The sequence below is a fragment of the Aethalodelphis obliquidens genome, unplaced genomic scaffold (assembly GCF_003676395.1).
Source record: "Aethalodelphis obliquidens isolate GAN/ISIS:26980383/991018 unplaced genomic scaffold, ASM367639v1 scaffold98, whole genome shotgun sequence".
In the NCBI taxonomy this organism is placed as follows: Eukaryota; Metazoa; Chordata; class Mammalia; order Artiodactyla; family Delphinidae; genus Aethalodelphis; species Aethalodelphis obliquidens.
In genome coordinates this window covers 3,507,718-3,519,064 of record NW_020838042.1, presented here as the reverse complement: position 1 = coordinate 3,519,064, position 11,347 = coordinate 3,507,718, and positions in this window count along the sequence as shown.

Here is an 11,347-nt window from a genome sequence, read left to right as displayed (position 1 = left end):
AGTTCATTTGTCTTCACCTCATTCTGTTATTACTCAATGATTTTTTTGTTCTGGTTTTTTAGACGCCCGGGACCCTTGCAATTTTTTAAGAACACCTGGCAGGTCTCTTCAAGTCTTTGCCCTTGTCTTTAAAACAAATGATAAAAAATAACAGAGATATATTCTTTCTCTAAGGCTTCAAAAAAGTTTTCTTTCCCATATGATTCCTATTTCATTTTTTTTCCACCTCTTATTGTCAATTCAGGAGATTAAAGTATCTCTAGTTCACACATAAATTTAAATCAAATTAATACTTCGATTAAAAGTACCCAGCAGCCACTCACTGAGAATGGAGAATAAAAATTTGAAGTTCCATTCTTTACACTTCCTGACACTCCAAACTCATGGAGAACACTCCTGCTATCAGAACTCTTCCAAATTATCCCCCTGCATTAGGGCTTCATTTTTGAAAAGCTATACTTGCCAGAATGTCGTTCATCATCACCAGTGTATGTCCATAACGTGGCTTCCTGAACTACTATGTATGTGATGAATACAGGGAGAGCAGAGTGAGCCAGCCCATAATTCCTCAAAGATTAGCCTTTGTTAGATAAATAATTTCACAGTGTTCTGATTTTTATTGAAGCCAAAGAAAATAGCGAGGAGAGAGAGGCCAATTAGCTCCCTAGTACCTTCTTTTAACACTAACTCTAACACTAACTCTTTTAACACTAACACTATTTGCTTCACAGTCCTTGATGTTAGTGAATATTTCTTGTGGATTCTTGTGATTAACCACCTAATTCCTTTCTTTTTCTTTCTTTTTTTTCTCTATTCCTGTAAGTATTTTAGTCAGAAGTTGTGAATATGCAAGTTAGGAACTGCTAGATGTATTCTAGTTGAATAGGTTTCAGTATTTCAGGGTACTTGAAACCATCTACATCCCTCAATGATTTTATGCACAGAAAGCGAGTCAGACTTCACTCTAATTGATAAAAAATAAGTTTATTTTCCTGAAGTAAAATTTTACAAAAGTAGAAATATTGACGTCATGTCCATATTGCACTATGTTTTATTTACACTCTAAAAATTATTTTGAGAATTTCTTTCCCAAAGTAGACTGTAAAGTCATAGGGACAAGTGGGAGAGGGTGACTCGTTTCCTTATTCTTAAATAAGTTGAGTGAAGAAAACCTAATCAATTTGCCTTGAGTAAAGTCCTCACTTCGCACTCATGTTCCTACTTTTTCAAGTATTAGAGTTGTTACTTATAACCTCCTTTCCTAACTCTAACTAATATTTTGAAAAAGAAATAAACCTAATGCCATTGATTGGAACTCATAATTTAAAAGAAATTTAAAAAAATCATCTTGCTAATATGGGTCCCAGTACTTATATGGCCTAAGTACATTTAATAATATTGTGAAAACCTATGTTCTAGTGCTTCCCTCTCTATGGAAGTTGCTCTTAATACTATAATTTTATCTAAGTCTACCTTAAGTCCTTTTTGATGAAAAAGAGACTCCAGAATAGATTCTGTACGAATCATCATGCTGAGAAAAATCAATGATACTTTGTAACTACTCAGAGTGGCCATTTTCATTTCTTCAGTGAAACTAAATTTTAAACCTATACTCTCCCTGATCTGCTCTGTTCTATCATGAACATGTTAGTTCAGAAGGAAAAAGAAGTAAAACCTTGCAAGACAAACCAGCTATCAGAACCATGCAGTGATGCTCATTCTTGCATAAGATAAATGAAAATTATAACTGGTGAGACCATCGCATACTTAAGTGTTTATCCAAATGAAATGGAAAATATGCATGTAGCATGGGAAATAAAACTAATTCCCAGCAGCAATGGAACAAAATTACTTATGCATTAGTAGCAGACATTATATATTGCATATTTCATCAATGATTCTTAACCATAATGCCAAACTGTTAACAGCCATGCTTAGCTATTACTGCATGCAATGTTTGCATTTTTTTTCTACTATTAATTCTGGAAGCCAATACAATGCAAGAGACACATCGTACATCTTGATATGGGATTTGTGTTGAAAATACGTTCCTTCCATACCTTTAATTTGAATGTAAAATCATACCAAAACTTAAAGATGTGCAAAGAAAGTTGTCATGATTTGTCAGTAAATGTATATCTTGTGTGTGAAAATACTAGAGCAACCAAACTATAAAGCCACAGATCTGTTAATGTTATAGATGGGTAGATAAGTAGAAAGCTAGATAAATGAATATAGATATGTTACTACTTTGAGGGAACATATAAAAAATATATACTTTTATTTTTTTTATCCAAAAATCTGAATATATTAAGTTTCTCAAAGATGGAATAAAACTAGGAAGAATCGAAATCATATTTAAATCCTTATATCAGTCAGATTCTAGGAAGGAAAAGAAAGCCCTCACCAGGTAGTTCAATAGCAAATATTTAAATATTTTGGAAGAGATGAAAATACAAACAAAATCTTTAAGTAACCCAGGATTTTCAATATCAGGAAGCTCTTAGCCCTCCTAGGGATAGAGGGATAAAGGGGATAAGCACTCACAAAAATTAACTAAAAATGAATTTAAAACTTAAATGTAAGACCTGAAACCATAACACTCCTAGCAGAAAACATATGGGTAAAGCTCCTTGACATTGGTCTTGGAAATGATATTTTGAATATGGCTCCAAAAGCACAAGCAACCTAAGCAAAAGTCAACAAGTGGAACTACATCAAATTAAATAGCTTCTGCACAGCAAAAGAAACAATCAACAAAATGAAAAGGCACCCTACAGAATGAGAGAACATATTTGCAAACTGCCTGTCTGATAAGGGGTGAATATCCAAAAAGTATAAGGAATTCATACAACTGAATAGCAAAATAATCATCATCATCCAATTTTAAAATGGGCCAATTACCTGAATAGACATTTTTTTCAAAGAAGATATATAAACAGCCAAGAGGTACCTGAACAGTGTGCAACATCACTACTAGTCATAAAGGAAATGCAAGTCAAAACCACAATGAGATATCCCCTTACACCTGTTAGAACGGCTCTTATCCAGAAGACAAGAGGTAACAAGTTCCGGCAAGGATGTGGAGAAAAGAGAACCCTTGTGCATTTTTAATGGGAATGTAAATTGTTTCAGGCACTGTAGAAAGCAGTATGGAGGTTCCTCAAAAAATTAAAAATAGAACTACCATATGATCCAGCAATTCCACTTCTGGGTATATATCTGAAGAAAATGAAATCACTATCTGGAAGAGATATTTGCACCCTCTCTCCACATTCACTGCAGCATTATTTACAATAGCCAAGACATGAAAACAATCTAAGTATCCATCAACAGATAAATGGATAAAGAAAATGTGATATATATATATATGTATATATATATGAATAGTATTTTATTCTTGTTTTATTCATATTTTCATATTATTTTATTAGTATATATGAATATACATATGAATATTATTTTACCATAAAAATGAAGGAAATCCTGCCATTTGTGACAACATGGATGAAACTTGAGGGCATTATGCTAAGTAAAATAAGTCAGACAGATAAAGACACACTGTATTATTTCATATGTGGAATCTAGAAAAAAACAAAAAAACAACTCATGGAAACAGAGAGTAGATTGGTGGTTGCCGGGGGTAGAGGAAATGGGTGAAGGTGGTCAAACTTTCAGTTATAAGATGAATAAGTTCTGGGGATCTAATGTATACATGGTGATTATAGTTAACAAAACTGTATTGTGTACTTGAAAGTTCTTAAGATAATAGATCTTAAAAGTTACCCCCCCACACACACAAATGATAACAATATGAGGTGATGATATGTAATCAATTACATAATGATTATATTGTGATAATCATTTTGTAACATATTTGTATATCAAATCATCACATTGTACACCTCAAATTTACACAATGTTACATGTAAATTATATCTCAATAAAGCCAGAATTTTTTTTAAATAAAGGGAATAAGGTTAAGAAGCGCTGTTAAAGTAACACAGCTGGGCTGACAGGTATGAGCTAAGACCATGGATGAAAAGCCTTTCTCTGAAAGTTGGAATCACGGAGAAAACATGTTGCAGAAGCAACAACTTCATGGAGACACTGCTTAAACAGAGAGAGGAGGTGTAAATACTCTGACTTCTTTGTCCCTCCCTTCTTCCAATCTTTTGTAGGTACCTCTTATTGGTCAAATCTAACAGGAATCATTTTGGCAAGGGAACCTGGGAAATGTAGTTTTCAATGGTCAATACCTGGTAATGCAGGACAGATAGGGGATGGACAGGCATGGATATGAGAGCAAAGAGGTGACTGATTCAATCCTTAAAAACATGGCAGGGGCAGACAATCAATAGGAAATCTCAGGAGATCATAGGTGGAAACTACAGTTAACCTGAGAAAAGGTCATACAACTGCTATAGATATACAGTAAATTATTAAAGGCATAAGATTGTAATCATAATTTGATTTCTCATGGTATTGATATAGAGGACTTTCTGCCCCTGGAAGTTTCTTTCATGCAAAGATGGATGAGATAGAAAGAAAGGGATTTTTTTTTTCTGATAGTTATGGCTGGAAAGGAGGCATTTTCTTACTCAAATGGCAAGGTTTCCTGAGGAGAAAAAAATGGCCCCTGCTGAGACTCAGAATGAAAACCACAGAGTGACTTAAGCCTGGGTGTAATTACAGATAGCCTAGAAAAAGCATGAAAAATGGATGAGACAGTGAATTCCATTTATAAGGTTTATTTGCATGCCACATCTCTCTTAAATGGTTTGAGGGGGCTTCAAGCAAAATCCGTATAAGACAACAGAATAGACTCTGAATATTTGGTCTAAGGAAAGGAATAATAAAAATATCCAAGATATGATAGCTTTTTTAATATGCTATGAATGTACATAAAATTTGACTTTTGATTTTGGACAAGGAAAGCCAAACGTGACATAGTGCCATAGCTCTCATAATCAGAATGGGAAAACATACCATTTATTCAGGGGAATTAAAAATATTCCTGTCACTAAAGTCCTAAAACTTCTCAACAGACATTCATCTGCAAAGCATTCTATGATAAAGTGTGCATTAACTACAATAATATTTAACAGCAAAGGTGAGAAGTATATACCATAGGAATCTTTCTTATCATTAACTATGAGAGAATCTGAACATGTAACATTAATACACATTTCAGAAAAGTCAGTTGTTCAAGAGACTAACTTGATGTGGTGCAAAATTAATGGTTTAACTGGGCATGTCCAAAATGTGCCCCAGGAAATACAAACTTCATAATTTAAAAAGGTGTTCAAAATGCTCAGATAAGTTGTGAAATGCTGTGTCCTATATTATAACCTTCTGGGACATTCCTGTTCAGTAAGAGCACAATAAAGGCTCTGAATAGTCCTTCATAGAGAAGTTTATTAAAAGTTGTTCAACCTAGTGTTTCCCAGACACATTTCATCACAGAACCTATTTGAGACCAAAGCTAGCTAATATTCTATGGGACCAGGTTTTCCCAGTTTTCACTTTTGGAACTTCTAGGCTCATTTTATCACATGAATAAATTTAGAATGTCTAGAAGCATAAATGAATACCATGTTCATTAATATCAGTAGTACACATAGTACTGCCCTTTATTAGATGCTATTTATAAGATAATTGGTACTATAATAAGAATTATCATACTGAGCATCTCCTATAGGTCAAGTAACTGTGGTTTATAAATATTTCATCTCATCATAATCAATAAAGTAGGCATTATGCCTGTTTAATAGATGACAGTGTAACTTCTTTGAATACTAGAAGATAGAAATTTATTACTTTTTATTTGGAAAATTGAAAAAAAAAAAACTTTAGTGGACCTTTTCACAGCAAGGAAGGGAATCTACCTTCTCTCCCTAGATGGGAAGCACCTTCATGAAAATCCAGGAATTTTAATAGCACTCAAATTTGGAACTGCTCTAGCTTTTGATACATTTGGATTGTATATGTTTTAGTGGGACACACATGAAAGGTGCCCTGGGAGCACTGTGGGGCAAGTGTTACCCACTCCGTTTCTTAACCCGGAAAAACATTACTAGTAACAACTTGATCCATCTTATTTTAACCGTCATAAATTCCTGATGATCCTTATTCAGCCACATAACCTCATCTGCAACATGGAAATATATGTAACTCAAGGGTGTTAGGAGAATTAAGTTAATAGGCTTTTTGAGGACTTTTTATCCCACAGTTTTTCACTAATTATATATTAAACACTATAACAATGTAAGGTTATCGTGCTAAGCAATAAAATGACAATGCACAGACAAAACTATTAAACGGCTCATACAGGAAGGCATTTAACAGGTGTTCCACGATCACTTACTTACTCTTTTTTTTTTTTTTTAACATCTTTATTGGAGTATAATTGCTTTACAATGGTATGTTAGTTTCAGCTTCACAACAAAATGAATCAGTTATATATATACATATATTCCCATATCTCTTCCCGCTTGCGTCTCCCTCCCTCCCACCCTCCCTATCCCACCCCTCCAGGCAGTCACAAAGCACCGAGCTGATCTCCCTGTGCTATGCGGCTGCTTCCCACTAGCTATCTACCTTACGTTTGGTAGTGTATATATGTCCATGCCTCTTTATCGCTTTGTCACCGTTTACACTTCCCCCTCCCCATAGCCTCAAGTCCATTCTCTAGTAAGTCTGTGTCTTTATTCCTGTTTCACCCCTAGGTTTTTCATGACATTTTTTTTTTTTAAATTCCATATATATGTGTTAGCATACGGTATTTGTCTCTCTCTTTCTGACTTACTTCACTCTGTATGACAGACTCTAGGTCTATCCACCTCATTACAAATAGCTCAATTTCGTCTCTTTTTATGGCTGAGTAATATTCCATTGTATATATGTGCCACATCTTCTTTATCCATTCATCCGATGATGGACACTTAGGTTGTTTCCATCTCTGGGCTATTGTAAATAGAGCTGCAATGAACATTTTGGTACATGATTCTTTTTGAATTATGGTTTTCTCAGGGTATATGCCCAGTAGTGGGATTGCTGGGTCATATGGTAGTTCTATTTGTAGCTTTTTAAGGAACCTCCATACTGTTCTCCACAGTGGCTGTATCAATTTACATTCCCACCAACAGTGTAAGAGGGTTCCCTTTTCTCCACACCCTCTCCAGCATTTATTGTTTCTAGATTTTTTGATGATAGCCATTCTGACTGGTGTGAGATGATATCTCATTGTAGTTTTGATTTGCATTTCTCTCATGATTAGTGATGTTGAGCATTCTTTCATGTGTTTGTTGGCACTCTGTATATCTTCTTTGGAGAAATGTCTATTTAGGTCTTCTGCCCATTTTTGGATTGGGTTGTTTGTTTTTTTGTTATTAAGCTGCATGAGCTGCTTATAAATTTTGGAGATCAATCCTTTGTCAGTTGCTTCATTTGCAAATATTTTCTCCCATTCTGAGGGTTGTCTTTTGGTCTTCTTTATGTTTTCCTTTGCTGCACAAAAGCTTTTAAGTTTCATTAGGTCCCATTTGTTTACTCTTGTTTTTATTTCCATTACTCTAGGAGGTGGGTCAGAAAGAATCTTGCTGTGATGTATGTCATAGAGTGTTCTGCCTATGTTTTCCTCTAAGAGTTTGATAGTTTCTGGCCTTACATTTAGGTCTTTAATCCATTTTGAGCTTATTTTTGTGTATGGTGTTAGGGAGTGATCTAACTTCATACTTTTACATGTAGCTGTCCAGTTTTCCCAGCACCACTTATTGAATAGGCTGTCCTTTCTCCACGGTACATTTCTGCCTCCTTTGTCAAAGATAAGGTGACCATATGTGCGTGGGTTTATCTCTGGGCTTTCTATCCTGCTCCATTGATCTATCTTTCTGTTTTTGTGCCAGTACCATACCGTTTTGATAACTGTAGCTTTGTAGTATAGTCTGAAGTCTGGGAGCCTGATTCCTCCAGTTCCTTCTTTCGTTCTCAAGATTGCTTTGGCTATTCGGGGACTTACTTACTCTTTTCTGCCTCTCTTTCAAAGTTCTAGACAAGATAAATAAGCTCAGAGAGTTTCAAGCCTAGGTATGCATTGAAATCTTCAGCAGAGCTTTCAAACAAAAAAACATTGCTGAACCTATCATAGATCATTAAATCAGACTTTCTGTGGAGTTTGCAGACATTTGATCCTATCCAAAACATCCATAAGACATTTGGTCCATGCCAAAAGGTCCTTGATATTTGGCCATTTACAAAATGTCTGTGAGCATGTTTGGTCCATGCCAGATAGTTTTGAATGGGATCAAATATCAAGAACCTTTTGGCATGGACCAAATGTCTCCATGAATGTTTTGGACAGGGCCAAATATGACCAAATATAAACGAACTTTTGGCATGGACCAAATATATTATGGATCTTTTGGACAGGACTAAATATACTACAGGCTCTGGGGTAGCACCTGGACCTCATTTTCTTTTTTTAAAGCTTCCCACATGATTCTAAACAGTAGCTGAGATGGAAAACTCTGAATTAGTTGTATATATAGTCTCTGGTAGAGACATCAAACAAGTTTGCAGCAACTGAGTGAAAAAGATGAAAAACTACAGGAGATTATATAAAAGAGAAAGGAACAGTATTCAGAGATGACTGAGAAAGTAAAGAATAAAAGAAGAAGTTTAATGTGTGACGTTAGCATAATAATTTTCATAGGAGCCTGGCATTGAGATACTATAGGGGAAATCTATAAATATCTTTTAAAATACAACTCCAAAAGAAACGATCTACAACACTGATTATCAAACCTGGTACAATTCAATCAGCAGAGGGAGACTGTAAAAAGCCTGAAGCCCAGATTGCACGCCAGACCAAAAGAATCAGTATTTCTGGAGTTGGTATCAATTCTTTTTGTTTTGGGGGTATTAGTACTTTTCAAGCTCTACAAGTGATTCCTTTGTGCAGTACTGAATGTTTCTCAGACCTGAAAATTCATATGACTGGGGGAATCCTGTTAAGGTTAAGATTCTGATTCTGCAGCTGGTGAGGCTAGACTCCAAATTCTGCATTTTTGGTATTTTTCCACCTGCTGCTGTTGCTGCTATTGCTTGAAGGAACACATTTCAAATAGTAAGGATCAGAACACTGGCTTTCAAACTTGGCTGCATATTGGAATCACCTGGGAAACTTTAAAAATGGCTGATGCTTTGATCCCAACCCCAGATAATCTGGTAGATTAGGTATGAGTATAAATATGGTATAAGCCCCTCATCAATAGGCCCTTGATTGCCTTTTTCCCTTCCCCACCTACCCTTTCCTACTTGTGTTTCCTTTGATGATCTTCCAAATCAATTACCTGCACCCATGTCCTAGTGTCAAAGTTAAATTTTAGGGGATCCCTTTGCCAAGACCCTATCTTCAGTCTTGTAACACAACTCATTCTGGGTAAAGTATTCTCTTCCTCTTTCCTCTTTTTTCAAGGTTCAGTTTTTTTCATGACAATATTTGTTCTTTCCCCTCCAGTCTAATGCTCTTTCACTCTAACAGAAAAAATATTGAAACAAAATAGAAGCTGAGACTTTTTATTCTTCTGTCACCTCATAACATTGCCCAATAAACTAAACTATGAACTCCCAATAAATTAAACTGTGATTTCTATTGTTGTGAGTCTGCTCTGAAAATGATTCTGAAACCCTGTATGTTATTCTTAATTTTTTGCAAGCTTCAGCTCATTCTTAGTTTATCTTTTATGAAATTACTCCTAGAGTCCAGGTCCTCTAGTTTGTATTCATTGTTGGTCATTTTTTTAGAGTTCACTAACCTGGTATTCTCCACTTTCTGCAATGTGAGAGAACAGATAAATAAGGAGGGAAAGTCTGTGAGTAAAGGTTATACAATAGAGACTCATCCATCCATCCATCCATGCATCCATCCATCCATTCATTCAGTCATTCAGTTGATATGTACTGAATATCTATTATGGGGCAGCTAGTTATCTAAATACAAGTACTGGGAAACAGAGCAAAGAAGAGGAGAGACAAGCATTTTGACTAATAAATATTTAGTGACAATAAAGAATCAAAAATATGATAATTTAATATTGTGCCAATTACCGTAAAGGAAATGCAGAGTGTGTAAGACTGCTAAAGAATTAATAAATCTCTATGTAGCAATGCAGGAAAATGCCCAATAGGATTTAATATGTTATTTTTAATGCAGAATTATATGAATTATAGATTTAATTTGTATTTAAAGCACACATACACAGATACAAGTGGTGTGTGTATATATATATATCATGATTTTTTTTGCTTTAATTTATATGTATTTAAATATTCCTGGATATATTTGGAAGGTTGCACAGCAAAGCATTAGAAGTCATTACCTTCAAAGTGTGATTGGGGAGAAGAGGTAAGAGGATTTTGCTCAATCATAACTTATATCCTCCAAGTTTGTTAGTATATTCACTTGTCGTAATGTGTATAATAATTACCAAAACAGAGGGACATAGAAAAATAAGGAACAGGTGATGGTAGATAGATAGTAAGGCAGAAATACAAATTACAAAAAATAATATAAAATTTTTAAAAATAAAAAAAAATTTTCAATTAAAATATTTTTAAAACTTCTAAAGTTTTAAAAAATTTTAAAAATGAAACCCAGCTATGGAAATTCCTGAACCATGGATCAATCTTTCTTTCTTTCTTTTCTCTTTTTCTTTATTTTGCCATTTTAACCTATAAATAAATAGTCCATATCCCTAGAGGGTTTTATTGTTATAGGGCATTATTGGAATTTAATCAATAGTTTTGATTTTTTTCCTTAAGGAATAAATCCTTTTAGGAAGCTGATGTCACCATTTAGGAAGCTTTCTATTAGAAGTATTTATCAATAAAATAAGTACAAAAAGTTTGCTGTCCATGGGGGTAAGCTTTATTTATTTTTTATTTATTTATTTTTTATTTTTTTTACATCTTTATTGGAGTATAATTGCTTTACAATGGTGTGTTAGTTTCTGCTTTATAACAAAGTGAATCAGTTGTACATATACATATGTTCCCATATCTCTTCCCTCTTGCGTCTCCCTCCCTTCCACCCTCCCTATCCCACCCCACCAGGCGGTCTCAAAGCACTGAGCTGATCTCCCTGTGCTATGCGGCTGCTTCCCACTAGCTATCTACCTTACGTTTGGTTGTGTATATATGTCCATGCCACTCTCTTGCTTTGTCACAGCTTACCCTTCCCCCTCCCCATATCCTCAAGTCCATTCTCTAGTAGGTCTGTGTCTTTATTCCTGTCTTACCCCTAGGTTCTTCATGACATTTTCTTTTCTTAAATTCCATATATATG